Source organism: Miniopterus schreibersii (assembly GCF_964146895.1).
Source record: "Miniopterus schreibersii genome assembly, chromosome: 1".
Classification (NCBI taxonomy): Eukaryota; Metazoa; Chordata; class Mammalia; order Chiroptera; family Miniopteridae; genus Miniopterus; species Miniopterus schreibersii.
The window spans coordinates 186,379,152-186,401,600 of NC_138101.1; the positions used below are offsets into that span (position 1 = coordinate 186,379,152).

At 41.1% G+C, this 22,449-nt stretch overlaps 1 protein-coding gene across 1 annotated transcript in view; it reads right to left on the reverse strand.

Annotated features, from left to right (window-relative positions):
* The window catches only part of DIO2 (iodothyronine deiodinase 2), a 189,271-nt gene extending 177,322 nt beyond the window's left edge, over nt 1-11,949 (reverse strand). Inside the window, exon 1 of the mRNA XM_081148465.1 lies at nt 11,801-11,949. The gene's annotated coding sequence lies outside the window, so the exon portion shown is untranslated. The remainder of the gene's footprint in view (nt 1-11,800) is intronic.
* Between the last annotated feature and the right edge of the window lie 10,500 nt (nt 11,950-22,449).

Here is a 22,449-nt window from a genome sequence, read left to right on the forward strand (position 1 = left end):
AAGAGGAAGAGGAAGTTCTGAGAATCTCATTGGGACCCTTCAGAAAAACAAGAAAATGACAACAGGAATAACTGCATCAAATGCACCAGGAATCTCAAGTGGCTGTAACAATGTTTAACATGTCGGGCAGGATGCAAAAATACACGAGTCTAAGCATTTGAGGATGCTGCATGCACCTTGGGCATAGCTTAGACAAACAGAAGTCAGCCAGCCTACCAGAGAAGATGGAATTCTTTCTTCCAAGGTAAATAAACTACAAAAGGAAAAAGAGAGAAAGAGAAAGAAAAGGGGGAAGGAAGTAAAGGAGGGATTGCAGAAGGGACAAATTAAGGAAAGAAAGGAGGGAGAGAGAAAGGGAGGGGGAGGGAATGAGGGAGGGAGGGAGGGAGGGAGGGAGGGAGGGAGGGAGGGAGGGAGGGAGGGAGGGAGGGAGGGAGGGAGGAAAATTAACGTCATTATATTTACATTGACTCCTGAGACCTGGCCATATTCCACAGTATACAATTATGCTCTGAAGGAAGAGTCAAGAATAAAGGTAAAACTAAACACACCGAAGCACACCTTTTTCTACTGTAGAAATTTGTATGGAAATTAACAAGAAATATAGCCAATATCATGGATGTTTGTTCTGGAAGAAAGGACCGCCATTCTTATTAGGATTTTGGCCTATTGAAATAGCTCCTCACGGCAAGAGCTGGGAAGGCTGAGATACCTCCCAGTGTTGTACAGAAAGACAACAAACAGGGAGACGAAGCTTCCAAACTATGCTAAAAGGGTACAGAAGAGTAGCCAGAGAGAGATGAGAGGATCACACCTCTGAGAACCTGGTAATGTGTTGAAAAGACCGGTTTTAAGACATGATGAAAGGAAATATTTAGAATAGCACAAAGACTGAGAGAGACGCCCAGAAGGTTGTTAGAGAATGACACAGTGATGCCCACCTCTCCGTGCCCAGGCTCGATCCACCCAAAATCAGAACTGCACTGAGTGTCTGATGTGGGGTAGTGGAAAAGACTATCTCACATTCAAGATGTCCATTGACTAGTACCATTTCTATGAACAACTAGTTATGTGACCTTGAGCAACTTCTATCACCTGTCTGAAATTCAGTTTTCTCATCTGTATGAGGCAGGAATTATACTAACTGACCAGAGAGATTGCTTCCAGTTCAGAAACCAATTCTATAGGGGCCTTTAGTAAGAACTGGAACAGTAACTTCTGCAAGGAAGAGCATGAAACAGCAAATAGGACAAGTTCCAGTGAAAAAAGTCAATTGCTGTGAAGATGAACAACTTCAACATAAAAATTTCTGCGTTCCATGGTGGTCCCTTTGCAAAAGTGACTAGTGATGAATTTCAGAAATATCTAAATTATTATGAGATAAACACCATGGCCATTTTGAGTGCCTGTGAATTTTAAGTTTTTGCCAGTTTTAAGAATTATCCTCCAACCCCTTCAATAGTTTTCCCTCAACCTTAAATTACAACAATGATATAGTGACTTAAGATAGGATTTCTTTTTGCAGCAATAACACCGTCTAGCCTAGTTTTAACTGTTTCCACACAAACTTTGATATTGACCTTGAGTTGTGGGGAGAGACATGAGATAAAGCCCATCAGCTCCAATCGGCTACATGGTTGAAAAGCAGCATTATTATTAAGAAGAATGCTTTTCTGAGCAGACACTGTTTTTGTTTCCCCAGCATCCCTTCTTTGGAGAGTCACTTATCCCTCATGACATGAGGTCCTGCAGGGGCAGGACGCTGATCCCTTTACTTCAGAAAGATTGTTTTCCTTCTCCCGAGAATATGAACCTTGATCAGAAACAATCACATAAGCAATATAAAAGAAGTAATCCAAAGATGTACCTGGAAGGAATATCTACATATTGATTCTTTGGTTTTTCCAGCTCTTCCTCGTCTGTGAGCTACTCTGTAACCTAAGCTAACCAGCGTCAGTTTCGGTTGCTTACAACCAAGAAATCCTGATGCCAAAATGCAACAGGGAAACGTCAGGGTGATGTTGCATTCCCCAATCATTTGCTAAAGGAAAGAAAAGAGTGGCTCAGAACTAGAAGAGCAGAAACTCTCTGGCTTAAGTTATTTTACTGAGAAAACTGAATTCCAAAGAGCAGAAACTGATCTGAGATCACACAATTAGTCACTGATGGACCTGGATTCAAAACACCTGATGCTTTTGTCTAACACTTTTCTCCAAACAACAACAATTTTCACCAATAATCCACAAATGAGTAATTATCTAGCAACTAAATGCAGGCTCTATTTCTAATGAAAAAACAGCGGCGCCTAAAAGTGATCATTTTGTTTTTAAATATTTTAATAGGAAATACATTAACACAGCTCAAAAATATATTTTAAAAATATGCAGTGTAAGATCTTTCTCCCACACCTGCCTCACTACCCTTTCCATCCTCGGGTAACCACATTTATTCACTTCATGTGTGTGCAAACACAAATGCATTTTTTCTCCTTTCTCACACAAAAGGGATCATACTCTACAAACTTTTTTATATGTTGCTTTTTATCCTTAATAAGATATCTTATAGATTTTCCACACCATTAAATAAAAAACTGTATTGTTTTTATTTTTACAGGTGTATAATATCCCATTTTGTGGTTATACCATAATTTATTTAAACCCTTTCCAAATGACGAACATTTAGGCTGTTTCCAATCTTTTGCTGTTCAAAAAAAAAAAAAAATACCCTTTTAAATAACATCGGTTGGTAGCTAAGCCATATTTTGGGAGGATAAGTTTCCAGAAATATGCCTGTTGAGTCAAAGGGGATACATGCATTTGAGAAGGTGGCAAAGATCAATAAATTGCCCTTCCCAGGGGTTCATGCTGGTTTGTATGATATAGCCGGGAATCATCATGCCCGTTTCCCCCCAGTTTCTCTAACAGCTTGTTACAAAAAAATCACTGTCACTTCAGCTGTTTGAGAGAAAATAAATCAGAGTATTTTTTTAAGTACTGAAAACATGTTTTGTAGCCATGTTACCTGTAGGTTTCCTACCTTGAACATGCAACAAAGAGTGAGATAGACATACCTAATTCGTGGTTTTAAAGAGTCACACACTCAAAGTTTTCCTCCGGAATCATTTCTGTTGCATGAGAATCCTTTCTTTCCACCAGCCATCGCTGTAATTCTTTAAGCCAGTGCATCTCCAAGGAGCCAGACCCCAACTGATTTTCATCGCAACTTCACCTACCTGGCAACCAGACTGCTGGTGGCCCGGCCACCCCACCTGAACGTGGCACAGGCTTACAGCGAATAGCTGTTCCCAAACCAGGCTACTTTCATCTCTGTAGACACATCCTCAGGGCAAAGTGGGGGCCTGGGATGCTGGGATGCTGGTTTCATTCACCTTACAAGCTCAGTTATCTGACTCCCCAGAATGCTCAGCGGTAACACCAGCATCCAGGGGAATCTGGTTAAAGCTACAGGTCAGCTGTGTAACCTTAAGCAAATCCCCAACCTCTTTTCTCTTCTCTTCGATATAGAAAACGAGCTTTTTGAACAGGGACTTTTTGGGTGTGAAATTCTCTTTCTCAGGCCGTTTCTCTGCTTCCACCCATCCTTTGACTCTTCACATGTGTTCGTCTCTAGCACTCAACTCTTCTCCCTACACTCTGTCTGTCTGAGAGTTCACCCATCCTTCCAGCTTCAACTATCAGCTCCAGGCAGATGAAAGTCATCATTACAGACCTTGCCTCTCTCCCTCTCTCCTGGCACATTGCGTAGCGAGCCTAGAGTGCTGGCTCTGAGTTGTTGGCCAGAGGGAAACTGTAGCCACCCTACCACCTCTTAGCCATACCACAGCCAAGTGAGAAAAGACCTTCTCTTGATGACTGGAGGGTGCCTGTACAAGGAGGAGGCGAGGGTTCTTATTCCCTGTTTGGATGGCTGCCTAGGTAGCTAACTTATTGGTCTCTATTATGCTTTCTTAAATAAAAGAATTGGTGAGAGAGATTATATTGGAGAAAGTAGGTGGCAGTGGAGCTCCTGGAACCCTACTTTATGGTGTGGCAAGGATGCTGAGTTTCCTCTGGGGCGTCTAGCTGGGCTGGAGCTATTCTTGGAGGTATTAACTTGGGCTAAAGATTTTCTTGCTGGCACCCCAGCCAAGGGGGCCCAGGATCAAGAAGTTATAATGTATAACGTTGAGGGTGGGGGCTGGGTGGGTAAGGTAGAGCCAGAGCTGGAACTCCTAACTCAGGTATAAGATAGTGCAGAGAGTCCTATTCCCAGGATACTTATAAAGAACTTATTATACATGTGACATTCTATAGAATCAGCATTTGGACACCTGCTATACAGACAGCATAGCAGGCCAGCTTGTGTTGGCCAGAGAAGCAAAGTCAGTCAACAGAAAGGGAACCACAACCTGGGCAACTGACTCAAGAGCCAACTGCCATTCCTCTATTGTTTTCTCCAATCATCCCTCCACAGCAGAGGTCATGGACCTTGAAAAATGAGTAAAAGAGCCAGATCATGATCCCAATCCCCACTCTAAATACACTCACTAATGCCCCACTTTGCCAGGTACAGGAGTGGGAGGGGAGTGAGAGGAAACCAGCACCCTTTTCCTTCAGTTCCCTTGAGCCCTAGGTCAAGCTGTTGAACAAAAGGGAAAGATTTGAGGCAGAGTTGAGATTGAAGTTTTAAAATGGATAGTCTTTTAATACCTAAAAGTGACTGGGAAGTTATAAACCTGGCTAAGATGTGGCAAAGAGATTTTCTACCAGGAGAGGAAGGAGGAGTTGAGATAGGACAGCTGGGGAAAGTGTTTACACAAAAATAATCCCTGTCTCCCATTTGAGCTGACCTAGTGAACACTGTTCAATGAACTGCAGTTGTCAATCGTGGCTCTTCAACTCGCAGCTGTTGACTTGGGCAAGTTACTTAACTTACTTTTGCCTTACCTATGAAATGGGGACTCATGAGACAAGACAACTTGGACACTTAGAAGAATCCCTGAACCCAAAATAAATGTTCTGTTCATACTGGCTATCATCATTATAATTCACATATCTCATTTTCACCTTACAATCTATGTACCTGGGGATAAGTAGAGATGGGGTAATGAGGGGACAGAAACTCAAATGCATTCAAAGGTATGGAGTGTGAAAAAGAAGAGGTCAGGAAAGTTAAGAACTTGAGAGTATTTGACTTACCTAATTTGACATTTGACATTTGACATTTGACTTACCAAATTTGAGAATTTGACATTCAAATTCAATTTTTTTAAAAAACAAAAATCTATACTGGCCAAACAAAACGATTCTGCACACCAATTCTGCCTTGGAGATTGCAATCTCCAAAATAATTTCAAAATCTCATTCAGCTTTAACATTCCATGGCTATGGAACTAGTCCATCCTGACTTCTCTATTTTAGCCCATGGTGCTAGCATCCAACCTGGACTTGACCACTCAGTCATCTTTGACCCCTTCCCCTTAGCCTCTTTATCCTGCCAGCCACCACATCCGGTTCATGCCTCCATTCAGTAACTCCTTAGCCTCTTCTCCAACATAGCTTCTGAATACTCTTTGTCTTTGCCTACTTTCACATATGTGCTCATCAGCTCTTGCTGCAAATCTAGGGTCTTATAACAATAGAGTATATTTTTCTTGCTCACTGGTTTCAGGGTTAGCTTCATTCTGTAATTGGCTGGGCTCCAAGTTTTGGGTCAGGAACAAGTGACATTCCATATCTTTCATCATTTTGGACCAGCAACTATTTGGGGACAAGTTCTTTTAAAATTTTTTAAAATTTAGTTTATTGGTGTAATGTTAATAATTCTTTAATGATGTTATATGTATTATATTGTTTAATAACATTACATATAAATTTCAGGCGCACAACCTTATAATACCACATCTGTAAACTGTATCGTGTGCCCAACACCCAAAGCCTAGTCTCCTTCCATCACCATGTATTTGAGCGCAAAGGGCAGAAGCACAAGAGGGTGAACAGAAAATCACAATGTCTCTTGAGTTTTTAGCCTAAAACTGGCACTCTGTGACTTCTGCCCACATTTCATTAGCCAAAGGAAACCACATGGCCAATCCCAACATCAAGGAGGCTGGAAAATATACACCATTTACTCTAGTGGGAGGTATTGTAACATAATATGGTATACATGGGTAATTCTAACATGGATAATTGTGAACAACAAATAAATCAATAACCAAAGCCCATCACAATTATTCATGTCCCTCTCACACCTAAGTTACACTTATCCCCTACCTAAGACAACACAGGCATGGAGACAACTGGAGCATACCTGAACCCAACCACATTCTGGAGCCAACCCAAACTCAAGTGACCTGTAGCCTAACACAGAGCTATTCAGCCAACCCAGCCTAAACCAGTGCACCTACAAGTGTAAATTCAAATTTTTCTTGTTATAAGACACTGAGTTTAGAGTGGTTTATTTGGTAGCATTTACGTGGCACAAGTTGATTAATGCAATGCATTTTCTCATATTTTTTCTTATAGCTTTGATATGACTTCCACATTTTCTTGATCTTATTATTTTTTAGTTAAATTTATTGGGTTGACATTGGTTAATAAAATTATGTAGGTTTTAAGTGTACAATTCTATAATACATCATCTGTATATTGCATTGCGTGTTGACCACCCAAACTTAAATCCTTATTTAAAAAGATGTTTCAGATTGACGCAAATTCTCCTTTTGGTACCTGTATCTTTATCTCATCTCCAAAAGTATCTGTAGAGTTTATACCACTAACTTTAAATACAGTCACTCTGTGCATTTTTTAAAACATTTTATGCATTCATTTTCAACAAAGATTTTTGAACACCTACTATGTGAACAATGACAGGACCTGGGGAGACAATAATGAAAACAGACTTTGTAGTCTAATAGGACCAAAATATTAACAATGAAAAGGAGACATGAATGCTCTAATTTCCAAAATACCAGTCTTAGGTGCTTAAAAAAAGTTTAAGCTAGGACAAAGGATTAGGGGCAAGGATTATTTTACTGCTTCTTGACCACTTGTAGTACCAAGTAACAGAAGTCTTTTAGAGTAAGTGTTCAATAAACAGTTGACTGCTTTGTTGTTAAATGGCCACCGCACCACAACTGCCTTTGTGTGATGTCTAGTAACTGAGTCTTTAGTTCACTGTTCCCAACCAAACATTTGCTGAGTTATTATGTGCCAGGCATTGTGCAAGGCCCAGGTGGTCCTGGCTATCAAGGAGAGCATAGTCAGGGTAAGATGGGCATGTAAACACATCATTATGATAGCAGTTAAGATACACAAGAGTACTATGGCAGCAAAGAAGGGTGATCAACTTCATTTGAGGAAGTAATTTTATAATTACAATTGGATCTTTCAAGTATAGAACATTTTCAGGCATAAAGACATGGGAAAGGCTACTCTAGGTCACAAGAACATCATGTACAAAAGTACAGAGGCATGAAAAAGCAGTTGGGTTTGGAGATTAGCAAAGCATGAAGTATGGCTAGAATTTAGGTTGGGTGGGAGCTGAGCGATGAGAGATGAAGCCACAGCTGAACTGAGAAGAGCTTTGTATGCCAAAGTAGTGAACTGAGATATTATTCTATAGAGATCAAAGAACAAATGGAATGTTTAAAGGATGGAAGAATTATGATTAGATGCTTTTATTTATTTGGGGGTGACCATCTGTTGACAATGTGGAGATTTGGATAAGTAAGGATAACTTGATTATGGAAAGACCCACTAGGAAACAGTTCCAGGCCCCAAATGATAAAGACCCAGCTTGGCTAGACAGAGAATTGGAGAGATGTTTCTGCAATAGAGTTGACAGGATATGCAGAGTCAGTAGATGAGAAATTTAGAGACAAGGGGGGTAAACCAAGTCTGCACTGTGTTTAAGTTAGGAGCCCAAGGGAAATACTAACTTCATAAAATAGAAGGGAAAGCAAGTTATGAGTAGAAAGTTTTGTAGTATACAAAAACTACAAACTACTTTCATATCTTCTCATTAAAAACAAAGCCAGTTATACAGCTCAATCTTTGTGTAGAGTATAGGTGATCTGCATAACTTTTATCCCAAAGAAGCAGTACATAGACTGAAAAAACTTGAGAACCATTATTTTCAAACAACCCAAATACTACCAGCATTAACTCTTTTAATCATTCGAATGCCTTTGATGATGCATTATTCCTGCTTGAATGAATGCATTTTACTTTGTATACTGTGGCTGTGAAAGACACTGCTAGATGTTCTCCAGTATTCCTTCTTCTCCACTTTGTTAATAATTGAACCTGGCCCTTTACCCTCCAACATTCCTCCTCCACTCCATTTTATAGGAACATGGCCTCCCAGCAATGGACTACATTTCTCAGCATCCCTTAAAGCTAAGTAAATTCATGTGCTAAAGTTCCAGTCAATGGGAGAGGTTTGGAATTGATATCTGTCATTTCTTTTTCTTTTTTTTAAGTTAAATCATTTTTTATTTTTCAATTACAGTTGGCATACAATATTATATTAGTTTCAGGTGTACACCCCAGAGAAAAGCAGTTAGTTACATACAAGGGAGCTCCCATAAGACTGTCAGCTGATTTCTCAACAGAAACTTTGCAGGCCAGCAGGGATTGACAAGAAATATTGAAAGTGATGAAAAGCAAGGACCTATAACCAAGATTACTCTACCCAGCAAAGCTATCATTTAGAATCAAAGGACATATAAAAAGCTTCCCAGACAAGATATCTGTCATTTCTGAGTCATTCCCTTAAAGATATTTGAACTCTTTTCTATCCCTTCTTCCATGAACTATAGCACAGACCCTACTTTGGTAACACTGAGCATGGCACCAGGGAATGGTAATGCAGCAGAAAGGAAGAAACTTCCTCCTCTGATGACCTAAAGAAGTCAACCTACTGTGCCACCTGGACCTATGGAAATGTAATGTGGAAAATACATTTCTATCTATATAAGCCACTACATTTGGGTTTTTTGTTTTGTTTCGTTTTTGTTTTTATAACAGCTTAATCTCTACTCCATGGAATACAGGAGTTTTACCTTGTTTTTCAAGAAAAAGACATTGTTTCAATTGTGAAAACTGACTTTAGGATATTATGGGACAAACAGATTTTTAATTACAAAACTCTAGTGTGTCAGGCTGAACTTTCTGAATACTCATTGTCACACCAAGGGTATTACCAAGGGCTTTTCCATTGCTGCTGCTTTGGTAAAAGTATTTTGAGTTCAAATGGATAATACTGTACTTAATTGTCAACATGGTTGGTTTTGATTATGATTATACTGTTGTTTGTAATGAGGTAGCAGTTTTCCATTTCTTTTACTAGCCCTGCCAGTGAGCACTGGTTGAATAAACTGAAGAACTTTCAATCTGCCTTATCTCTGTTATTAGACATAACCGCAAATTATATAAATGGAGGTCTCAAAAGGGAATGTCTAAAAGAAATGGTTCACCACATTTTAACCTTGAAATGAGTGTAAATTTGTATATTATGAATACCAACTTCCATTAAAATTTATTTGACTAAAGGGAAGTATTGGAAATGGAATGTTATTTTATTGCCACTCTTTTGGTAATTGGGTGAAATATGATTAAAGATTCTAGTTTTGTATTTTCAGTTTTAGGGTATCTGGCATCAGCATTTTTATTACTAGTGTAATGGTTTAGTTGTCAAAAAGGGCAATTAAAAAGACAGGTAACAAAAGAATTAAAGCACCAGGTGATGGTGGAAGATAGCATAACATAGAACATATCAAAGTTATCACCCATGGCCACTTACACAACTTGACTCAATCACACATGGGACTGTCTTCGATCAGCTGACTTGGAAAATAACAGCACTGCTGATCTTTCTGTCACTATCAATAATTCTTGACTTTAGAGAAGCTAAATCAGCTTCTTCCCCTTGCCTTCCCAGTAACCAGTGACAGCTGTTGTAGTGGAAAGAACGCTTGGCTAGGAATCAGGAAACTTCATTGCCAGTGCTGGCTTTCCCACTCACTAAGTGTGAATCTGGGCAGGTCATTTAACCTTCTACAGGGTGATTACAAAGTTCAGAATAAGATCATCTATGGGAAATATTTTGGAAAAGACAAAGCTTTATACAAATATACAACAGTATGTATATGTGTGTGTGTTATGCAAGAAAATATAACATTATTAATAATATAAAGCCACCTATGGCTGCTTCTAAAAGAGTCAAGGCAGTTATAGATTAACACACAATGCAATGGTGCAATGAGAAGCTTTGAAACAAAATAAAGTCCTTGTAGTTGACATTTAAGAAGTATTTTTAGGGGAGGCTTCCTGCTCTTCATTGATGGCTGAAAGCAGAACAGATAAGGAGATTTTTAAATAATAATAATGGGTTACTCATAATTTATTGAACACTTGTGAATTACCTCCCTCCAAATAAAAGTTAGAATCTTGACAATGACGTACGTCTAACTATAGGGTTTCACCCCATCCCATCATCTGTCTACCCCTCGCTGGGTGATAAAGTTAACAGGTCAGCTCTACCAGTGCTTTCAGGAAGTAACATCTGGGAGGTGTCAAGTTCTCTTAGTGGAATAGAGGCACACGTTAGGCTTGTACTCTAAAGTAGGGACTGTGATTGTACCATTTGTTTGGGCTTTTTTCTTAGTGATCACCTTTAATCATGGGATTAAGCAATAAAATGACTATTGTGAGAATAACTAATCTTTCCTTTACCTAGTCCCATACCAACTAATAGTTGAGGCCCCAATAATCTTCTCTCCTAAAACAATTTTAAGTTAGCTACATCCAATCTACTTGTAAATAAATTAGGGATTAATTTTATTGTGAGGTGAAGAATAATACAAATACCTTGGATCATAAGCTCAGACAATACATTGCATTTTGAAACCATCCATCATAAAGGTTCCATCTTTATTTTACAACAACCCAAAGGTAAGCATTGCATTTTATGGTCTCAGCCCTCAACCTGAACAACAATTACATTAGACTCTATTTTTATTGCATAGATTCATATTGATGGTCATCTATCTCAAACTGAACTTCACAGAGTAAGCACTAGATTAACATTGGGACTAGCAAAGATTGGCACTTGAGATTCTCTACCCCAAACCCTCTGTCTTTAAAAAAAAAAAAAAAAATGATAACATGTAAAATAGGTTAGAAATCTCTGCACAGATGACATGGAAACAAAGAGTCAGAGCTAACCATTGGATTCCATTGCCATACTTTGCTGCTGTGGTTGACCTCATCACTTAACCAAAACATCACTCTAGGAGCGTCTCCAGGCATTAAACTATGCTCACAACTGAGACACAGGTCTTCCAGAAGTTGGAATATCTTCTCTAGGCTAATATTTCTATTTTCTGATATTCACAAGAAAGCAGTTTCTAGAGAAACATTCTGCAGCAACGTATTCAAAGTTCAATACCTCTCTTCCAAAGGAGATCTTCCAAAAGCAGACTCGTTTAGTATCACAGTGTACTTACCAAAAGGCTGCAGAGAGCACGGCCCATTTTACAAATGGAGGCTTGAATGTCTCCCCGGCCTCTCCCAAGCAGAGAGAATGAGAGGAAGCAATGACAGTCACATATTCCACTCATTTCTTGAATGTGCATTTGTGAGCTCACATGTCAATGGCAGACTCCTTAAGCAGGTGCAGAGTAAACAAGTAAGAATACATTGGGAACGCTGGTCCTTTTGACTAGAATTTAACCAGTCTCACAGGGCAACTGCAAAATGTATGAAAGTAAACGTGGTCTAGTTCACCCTGGACTCACCTGATCCTTCTTGTCTTCTTGGAGTGGTAAATACCTGCCCTCAGAAGTCTGCTAGAACAGAGACAGGAGAGAGAGAGGGAGGGAGAGAGACAGAAGAGAGACAGAGAAGCTCCAAACCCTTAGTCTTTATATGCCGGCCCCTCTCTCTCTGTTCAAACATCCTCTCACTCTGATTGGCTTTTGGTTCTCTCACTGACCTTGCCTTTGAAATGTTTTCCACTCAGCAGCACTCAGAGCAATGTCTCCAGCTTCCCCAAAGCACCTACGCACGTCCTGGACATGTATGTGCATTTCCAATGACCTACAGTGTCAGGAGGGGGTAGCTTCTTGTAACTTCTTTTTCTAGAGGCTTGTCTCTCACTTGATTGGCTTGTCTTGGCTCTTCCAAAGGCTAAGGGAGGTTATCTACTCTCTTCACCTGAGAGTTATAAACCACAATGCGGTTCTGTTTCAGAAGGATGGTCTGCATGACTGGCGTGTCACTGCCAGAAGGTAAATTCAGCTTCCATATTTGAGCCCCTACCTCAGCCTCCAAATCAAGCACCTCCAAAAAATTATGAGCACATTTTTCCCTTTCTCTCTGTCATCTTTCTACCCAGAGCAGCAATATTTTTCACTCTTAATGTGACTTTTTTCCCATTTTCTTTTTCATAAAGTTTTCATTATAAAGTTTCTTCTGATACAGTTGAAGCTATGGATTGTTTTTGTTGGAGGGGGGAGAAAAATTCATGATTCCTAGCTTCGCACACCATAATGTAGAATGAACACGTGTCTTCCAAGGAGTAACAGGTTACTGTATGAATTTGTTTGTCATTTCATCTTCGTTTCTTGACTGCACAAATGAACGTTCAGGTCAAATTCTGTCGTAATAGGACAAGGACACTGTTTGCAAGTTCCTTGTTGGAGGTCACACTTTATTGTACCCATTATTGAGAGAAAACAGAAGAGCTTAGGAATCATTCAGCTGTGTGGAGACTTTGCTATTATACTGGGTTTTGCTGAGATGGCAGATACTCCAATATCCCATTCTTGACTTTCACCACGACCATTTCTGATAACCAGAATGTGACAGCATGAATGCCTAAATGTAACAAAGACTGCAAAACCATCCTTTTAAAATCATGCTTAATTGCATTAAATTGGTTTTGTTTGACAAAAAGATGAATATTAGCATTTCCTGAAGTCTTTATTTTGGTCAAATCTAGTTAGTAATGAGATTTAAATTTTCAACAAATAATTGATATCATATCAAACATAATCTCTTGAAATCTTGACACAAACTAACAAATCCCTCCTTCCCAATTTCTCTGGATGCAGATGTACTGAATGTCCTCTCAGAATTCTCAAACGTTGAGTTATTTTTGATTCAGAACATTTCCACTGGTTGCCCTTGAGTAGACACGCCATATTATCACATTACCTTTGGAATCTGTTTAAACTGTGACCCACATTCTCAGCAAGGCAACTAGATATGACACCTTCTCCATCGACTTTTTTTTAATGACCTCTCCTCACAAGGTCCCAATCTGTTGAGTTGAGTACACGTGCTACATATTATTATGAATTGTAAGCATTTTTTATTTGCTCACTTTAGAAGTATCAAGAACTTTATTAATATCTTCCCATATTTGAGTTGTGAAATTCACAATATTGCCATAGAGAATTACATTCCTCAATATTTCTTGTAGTTTCTTTCTTCCCATCCTGCACCTCAATTATATGTGTGTGTGTGTGTCTGTGCAAGTACATGCTCATACAACTACAGTTTTTAAAAGTTCTAGGGTAAGTCCCATCTATCTAAATCACAATTCAGATTTTGATAAAAGAAAAAAATTTTAAGGGGGTCAAATGGTGCAAACTTCTAGTTATAAAGTAAATATGTCATGGGAATGTAATATACAGGACGGTGTCTAGAGTTAATAATACAACATTGTGTATTTGAAAGTTGCTAAGAGAATAGATCTTAAAAGTCCTCATCATAGGGCAAAAAAATATGTAACTATGTATGGGAATGAATGGTAACTAGACTTATTGTGTTGATCATTTTGCAATACATACAAATACTGAATTATGCTGTACACCTGAAACTAATAGTAATGTTATATGTCAATGAAAATTATTTTCCAAGCCAAGAAAGAAAAAATTATTAAGCTCTTAATATTCATTACTGTTCCCTGTGAATACAAATCAGGGATGCTGTCTTTCACAATAATCTTTTTCACGTGGTCTATCTAAAAAATCTTGTGAAGTCCCTGTTTCCTTGTCTTCACCTCCCCTCTCCGGTGCCCAAATGAGTCTTTGATAGTGTCTGGCTAACAACGTCTTCAAATGTCTTCTGTACTCCCAATATATCTTCATCTTAATCAATAATGAACCTTAATGAATTTCTCAATGGCAGGTTTCCAGATATCCTTGATGGGGATAGGAAATATTACAGTGGAGACATGGCTAGTGATTTCAAAGGAAGGAAGGAAGGAAGGAAGGAAGGAAGGAAGGAAGGAAGGAAGGAAGGAAGGGAGGGAGGGAGGGAGGGAGGGAGGGAGGGAGGGAGGGAGGGAGGGAGGGAGGGAGACGAGAGAGAGAGAGAGAGAGAGAGAGAGAGAGAGAGAGAGAGAGAAAGAGAGAAAGAGAGAAAGAAAGAAAGAAAGAAAGAAAGAGAGAGAGAGAGAGAGAGAGAGAGAGAGAGAAGAAAAGGCAAAATGCATAGCTTGCAATTTTAATGAGCGAAATTGTACCAACCAATAACACTATCTTCATACGCTATTTCGAATCTTTACCCTGCAGAGTGGGCATTATTATTAGCCCCATGTTTACAAATAAGGAAGCTGAAGCTCCTAGTTATGTCATTTGCTCAGGATCTGAGAGCAGCAAAGTGGCAGAGCTAGGATCCAAACCAGGTCTACGGACACCCATGCCCGCCCACCTGTGCCTGCGTATTTTACTAAACTCTGTCAGAAGACTTCAGGGAAGGATAAGTGACGGCTCAAAACCTCTAAGTATCAGTTCCAGGTAATTTGGAATTTATAGAGGAAAGGAGGTTGGACCAGAAGATATATATGAAGCACCTAAAAATGCCCCTCTGTCCATCATTTTAAAACCCAAGGAAGGTATAAGAGTAAAATAAAGAGAATATGGGCTTAGAAGTCAGAAAGCATTGGGTTAAATTCTGTTTCTGCCAGTTATGATACTGGCTCTTGCCTTGGGTAAAATTTTGGAGCCAAGTTCTCCCATGCAAAAATTGAATGTAGCAACGTCTACTTAATAGGGCTACTGCGAGGATTAAAGGAAATAACTCACAGTTTGCCTTCAATCAATGGCCTTTCCTAGTCCTTTCACCCATTGTTACAGTTTATTTACAGTCTTTAAATAGCTGCAGAGGAAGACACTTTTCGAGTCTGGAACAACATATTCTTAAGTGAGCCCTGGACAGCAGCTGCACCGTCGTGGCCAAGAGCGTGAATTCTAAATCCTCACTGCTGCTTCGAACCCAGGCTCTACCCTTTAAAAGTTGTGTAACCTCAGCATATTTGCTCAACACTTCGGTGCCTCAGTTTTCTCATCTGTAAAATAGGGATAATAATGGCACTTCTATTGTGATATTTTGTAAGATTCAAATTTATTAACACAAGTGAAGTATATGCCCACTTAGTGACTGGCACTGTTAAGTGCTCTGTAAGCGCTAGCTGCTATTATTCACTAAGCCAATAATAGAGCCAGAACAGAGCTTCTCGATCGGGGATGATCTTACCCTCTCGGGGGACATTTGGCAATGTCTGGAGACATTTTTGGTTGTTACAACTTGGCAAGAGGTTGGCACCTAGAGGGAGGAGGACAGGAGTGCCGCTAAATATTCTAATATACACAAGACAGCCCCCAACACAGGATCATCTACTCAAAATGTCAATAGTGCCCAGGCTGAGAAATACTGAGCTGAGCTAAGCCACTCCTGGTCAACAGAGATTCTGAGAAAATTTCCAAACCAAATATCCTTATAGAAACATCATCCTATTTAATGTCAAGTAAGCTAATGTGGAAAAGTCAATGTGGTTATTGGATATATGGGATTATAACAACACAGTATGTCTTAGAATAATGTTAAAAATGCTCTTTTAAACGAGTAATGTTTATTTCTCATTAGAACCACTATTCTAAAACTCACTGAATAAGAATTCTGAGAATAGGTTTTGCAAGGATGCATAAGGGCTTCGGAGAATGCAGGTCCTGGAAAAAGTAATGCTGAAAAATTTAACTGGATTCCTTTCCCCAAAGGGCCTAGCAAGAGAAAATTGTATGCCTATGGTCAATACTGGGTAGGAAAAAAAGTGGCATGAATTTTCATGCTCTTTTATGTTTTCACCCCCCTCATCCTCGCCCAGATACTTTGTGGGTGATGGGATTGTGTGAAGAAAGCTAAATGGGAAGGGCTCGAAGCATCTCTTTCCTCGAAGTCTCAATGTCTCCGGTGAATTTAGCAGAATCTCTAGCTGGGAGGACTCCTTATCAATCCTCTCTTTGGGATTCTCTATATCTCCTCAGTTTGAGTTGAAGAGGGTGTGTTGACAACTTGAACTAGAACTTACAAGATCAGGGGAAGGCCTTTCCTTACTTAAAAATAAGCTTCAAAATCTGAGGAGGAAAATAGGGAGCTCTCCATGAGGCACACACTCTTGGTCCTGACTGTCATTATTTGGGACTTGATGGTTAGTAGCCATGGAACTAAAAAGTTAAAATGAGGTCCCTTTCGACACATGAAGAGGTATGACTCCTTTTTCATGCTTTTCAGTGAGATCCACCACAGAGGCTCACAAGTGTTTAGGATAAACTCAGTGTTGCCTGCTATGTGTCAAGGAAGGACTCTGTATTATTCTAACTGCAGTGGGCTGAATAATGGTGCCCAGCTATTCTAGTCCTAATCCCTGGAACTTGTAAATGTTACTTTATTTGGAAAAACAGTCTTTGCAGATTTTATTAAGTTAAGGCTCTTGTGATGGAGAGATTATCTTGGGTTATCTGAGTGGCCTTAAATGTAATCATGACTTCCCTTAAAAGAGGGACACACTGAGAAGGCCACATGACCTTGGTGGCAGAGATTGAGAAAAGGGATGTGGCCTCAAGCTAAGGAATGCTGGCAGCTACCAGAACTTGGAAGGGTCAAGGAATGGATTTTACCCTGGAGTCTCCAAAGTAAGCACAGCCCTTGATTTCTGGGCAGTAAGAGTGAGTTTGGACTTCTGGCCTCCAGAACGGTGAGAGAAGACATTTCTTTTACTTAAATTATCAGTTTGTGGTCATTTGTTTCAGCAACCACAGGAAACTAATACACTGGTCATGACCATGGACTCTCTTCTCACAGGCCTCCAGGAGTCTAAGAGGGAAAGAGAAAGTGAAGGAAGGGGGAAAAGAATGAAGAGACAGAAGGCAAGCAAGAGATAAGAGGAGAAAGAGAAGACAGGAGAACTAGGAAAATGTGGAGGAAAATAACTCACTGAGTGGCGAAGGTCACGTGGGAATCATATTGGAGAACAGTGACCACAGCCACTAAATTCCACTTTGATCTTCAGGGTGGACATGATGGCTCTGCCTAAGTCTTTAAAACATCTTCATGATTCACCCAGTGATTATAATGTAGCTTATTGTATTCTTATCAAGGTTACCAATGATCTTTTGGTCAAAAAATAGTAACTCCTTAGTCATCAAGCTCTTTGACCTGATGTGCCAACACTAAACATCCCTCAAGACCCTGCTCACCCACTTCCTATAGAAATCGCCCTTAACCTTTTCTGAATTTCCTGTTACACTCACAGGAAGCATGCCTGTTATTTCTGCTCTGCCCCCACCCCCCAAGAGGCCAGAAATGCTAATCATCCTAAAATGCATAAGACCAACTCTACAACAAAGAATTATGGTATCTTTATACTCCATCCAGCAATTGGCACAGGGCTGGTCTCTACTAGAGTCCCATGGTGACTCACTACCTACTTCAGTGAGCACAATAATACAGATGGACTCATCGCCTTCGCCTTCTACCTACTTTTCATATTGTACAATGATGATTGATATTGAGAATTATGTCCCTGAGGCAAGCTAGGTCTAAATCATGAAAAAGAATAGATTGACATAATTCATTGTTTTTCTGGTTAAGAAAATCTACTCATATATTTTAGAAAAATTTCCAACTGGGAGAGTTGAGGCCAGAAAGCATTTCTCATTCATCTTAATTTAACCCCCAAGTGCAATAAACGGCAACCCCTCCAGTCCCAGATATTCACAGCATCTAAGGATTTACTTTATTACCAGGTGTTACAAGTTTGTCATAAAATATACCGAAGGTACCTGCTTTCTGGCATTTATTTCTAAATATGTGGCAAGTCTTAGTGTACATCTAAACTGATCTGTTTAATTGATTATGTGTTCCTGGCTTAAAATTTCCCAAAGAAAGGTCTGCATTTGGAAGCATGTTTATATTTTTCATATTGCTCATTTGCATCCAGTGTAACTGAAATTTAAGTTCGGTTCAGCAAATTACCCTCCAGTAAGTAGTCAGATAACTGCCCACGTGTAGACCATTATGTACACACACAGCTAAAGAGCCTAGTCAACGACATACACTGTTTGCGAGCGAGCATCCCTCATGGTTTCACATTTTAACGTTTAGTTTGTATTTTTGAGCATTAAAAAGTCCAAAGGCACGTTGTGGCATTTCCATCATGTAAAAGCAGTGAATATAAACCACATCATACAATTAAGAATCACAAACATACAGAGAATAGAAATAAATTAAATAAAACAAGTAAACTAATTAACACTTCCAAAACAGAAAACCAAGACTTAAAGTATTATACACCTTCATGAAACAACAGCTGCTCTTATTAAAAACCATATGTTCCATTAGTACGGTATTTTGTAATTTATTGCTTTTCCCACCTTGGAAAAATTGTTACAGTTATGTGGCCCATATTAACATTTCATTGGCCTTTTATAAGTAACAGCTTTTAAAACTGGACATTTAGCTACCCATTAAGTCAGTTGCCTGAGGAAAGCTTTAATTTTTTTTTTTTTCTGGCTCTTTTAGATAGCTCCAAAAGAATGATTCCAAAAATCATAAAAGAATTAATTTATAATGATGAAATTCATAAAATGTAGATGCACTCCCCCAACCAGTGTGTTATCTATGCGTCCACGGCATGGTGCAGTCACCTCACTCATGGGTGCACAGATTTCTATTTTGATGATCTTAATTAGTCCAGATTAATGACTCGGATCAAAAGGCCCACAAGCCATGAAAAGTTTAGAAAGGTTTTAAGTGGGAAAAGGGTCCCTGACCAGGCTGACATTACCAGGTTCCCTTTTCCCTCTTTCCACAGAGAATATGCTATAGGTTAGGGCCACATTCAGGTTTGGGAATGATAAATATTCTTCTAGCACTTTCTGAAGCCCTGAAACTTCACTGTCGTCCTGAGAGAACTCTGCCCCTGAAGGGGAAAATGGTTTTCTTCACCCAGGGCCTTTTTCCTTGTATTAATATTAATATCCCCTGAGAATATTAGCTCTGGAGGAAAGAATTTGGTGGCAAAATTCCATATTTACTCATGAAATCCACCCCCAACTTCCACTCACACATTTTAATAGGACGGTCAGAAAAAAAGCTCCCGTCCCAACGGTTCTTTCTTCACGCTTCCCCTCAGCTCTCCTGACGCCCACTCTGGTTTTTGTTTTGTTTTGTTTTTCCTGCTGAACCAAAAGTCACTTTTGCTAGCAGAGGCTCTTCTTCAGGGGGAGCAGACCTCGTATTTACTTAGGGCAGAAAAGTATTTGTTAGAAAAAGAAACAACTTACTTGGCACTGGCTAGAGCTGGAGCGGGAGCGGAGCTCGGTCGCCGGGCTCCCCTGCACCTGGCCGCCCGCCGCAGGCCCGTCCCCGGGGCTCGCCCGAGGCATCGCCCGGCCTCGGGAAGCCTGGCAGCCTGCGGGGTGGACAGCAGTCGCCTCTCCTTCCCTTCCTGTTTAAAGGACTTGCTGAAAGGAAAGAAACTCCTTCATGCCAATGATTCTTTAACATGATTTTTAAACGGCTGTTTGCACATGTGGCCAAGTGACAAAGCCCGTGAGCTCGGAAGCCGCTCTCCGCAGTCAGCTGTGGGCTCCGCGCTCGCTGATGTGCTCTTCCGCCGCTCAGTCCCTCTGTGCCTCGGTTTCCTCATTTGAGATTTATTCTCCAATGAAAGTGATAAATAATACCAGCCTCGGAGGGTTGTTGCGAGGATTAAATGAGTTTAAATATGCAAAGTACCTTAGGATAGTGTTGGCACATAGTACACAGTATGTGTTAGGTATAAAGTATCTACATCTCTTTCCCAGGCGCATATGACTTGAAGATAACATCTGAAAATATAAAAATATGTTGTAGCAATATAGTCTGTCTACCTATTTATCATCATCTATCTATCATCTATCATCTATCTATCACTTGTCTATCTTTCTATTTAATGAACTGGCACTCGGTAAATATTTGGTGAATTAATACCATCTAACAGAAAAAAATAGGTTAATTCTAGAGTCTGCTTAGCTCTGCCACTGACTGTTGCATATTTTGGGTGATTTGTTGCTGTTTAGTAAATGAAGACAAGAACCCCAGAGTTCATGGAGATTTTGTGGATCAGACCCAGACGGTAGAGAAAAGGAAGGAACATTTACGGAGAATCACGTGTGCCACGTCCTGAGCTTAGCAATTTTCACGTGCCATCGTCAACAAGCTTCCTGACGGTTCTCTTACGGTAGACACAGCAAGTTCCATTGTGCAGATGCGATAAATGAGCTCAGTGATGTTAAGTAAATTTTGTGCAGCTGGAAACTAGTGGTGGAGGTTGAATTCTAAACCTACGCCGTTCTTTAATTAAAACATCACACAGGGGAAGGAGAAAGGTGGGCTGTGTAAGCTAATTGATTTGAAAAAAGGGTCGGTAATGAGTAAATCATTGCCAATCAAGGCTTATAATTCAAAGATGGTTTGGTATTTCTTAGATTAGCTTTGGGGTAGAAATTTAGACTACATGCTGTCCACTTTTAATCCAGTGAAGAATGCCGTTGCACATCCCCTTTGCAGACTTACAGACTATCAGAGCTGGAAAGCCACCCAGAAGCCCACAGAGTCCACCTTCCTCAGTTAACGGCTAAGAGACATCAGAGGTGAAGTGACAGGCTCGGGGTCATACGGGCAATTAGCAACAGAAGCAGCCAGGGTTCCTCTGGCCCCGACACTCCTTCCCTGTGAGCACAGAGGAGAGCCAGCTGGGATGCCAGGGTTTTAAATCCACCCCTATAGATGCATGGACATCTGAGTTCACTTTAAATACCCTACTACATCCTATTTTAGCGTCTAAACCTAAAAAGAATTTTTAAGGTGATTCTTAAAATTCTTTGGGAAAATATAATAAATAATAAGAATATTCTCTAGGGGAAAGCAGGTAGAGTTTATATTCAGGAGCCTCTATTTTTAAAACCTGACCAAAATTCTGATACGTGACCTGCCAAAGAACAGAAATGAAGTATTACCTGGGAGGGAGACCAGCCTTTTAAAGGGAAAGCACTGCTTTTCTTCATGCAGACGGTGAATTCAGGGAATCTGAACTACTTGTGCTAGATTGCGTCCACTCACCAAGTATTTAGAGCCCCGAACAGCAGCAGCAGCAGGGCCCCCGCTCGGTGCAGCGCTGGGGTTCGGGCAGTCACGGATGGCTTGGTGGCGCCTCCTCCTAGTTCATCTATTAGATGGCTTCAGGACAGGAGTCACTGAGGGTGTGCCAGCCACTACCGATGTCCTCGAGGGAGGCTGACGGAGGAGCTGGCCCGACTGTTCCGGGGCGCTTGGTACTGACCGGGCGGCGGCGATGCCCAGCGCCAGGCTCGCCTGCCCTCGCCGTGCTGGGCCCTCGCTGAGGGTGGCATCACGGCGTCGCCCCTCGCCGGCTGACAGGCATCAGGCCGCGCGGTGGCACCCGCAGTAAAGCCCGGGCCGCTCGCTACATCACGGCCGTCACTGCACCCGGGCCTGGGTGCTTCGTCACTGCGAGTCATGAACCACCACCTGCATCGCCACGGGTGGAACAGAGCAGCTGGGGACCCGCGCCCTGGAAGCTCGAGCCTCCCCAGCCTCCCGTGGCAGGCAGGGCTCGGGGCTGGAATAACAACCGGGGGAGAGGAAACGCGAAAGGCGAAGACGAAGCAGGCGGGGCCCACCGTCCTAAGTGGTGTTTACAGCAGCCGCTCAGCCCCGACGGACAAGAAGCTGGCATGGGAACTAAGCAAGCTCCTCAGGCCGAACGCCCCGAGCTGCGGGGATGCCAGCGGACGGGCAGGGAAACCACGATCGGCCCCAGACTCTCTGGATGCCGCCAGGCCCGCGAGGCCCAGAAGGACCTCCCGCCGCGTGATCTCCCCGCACAGGTTCTGAAGGTGAGCGTGGAGGGACCGATGTTGCCTCACCGCACGGGCCCTGCCCTTCCTTCGACGGCCGGAGTGCAAAGCCTACTTGGATCGGAGGGACCGGCATTACAATTTCAGGCGTTCTGTTCCACGTTTACCATCCAGCGCCAAAGTCCTGGGGGACCCTGTGGTGATGACAGGAGTCTACAAAACCCGACAAGTCCGAT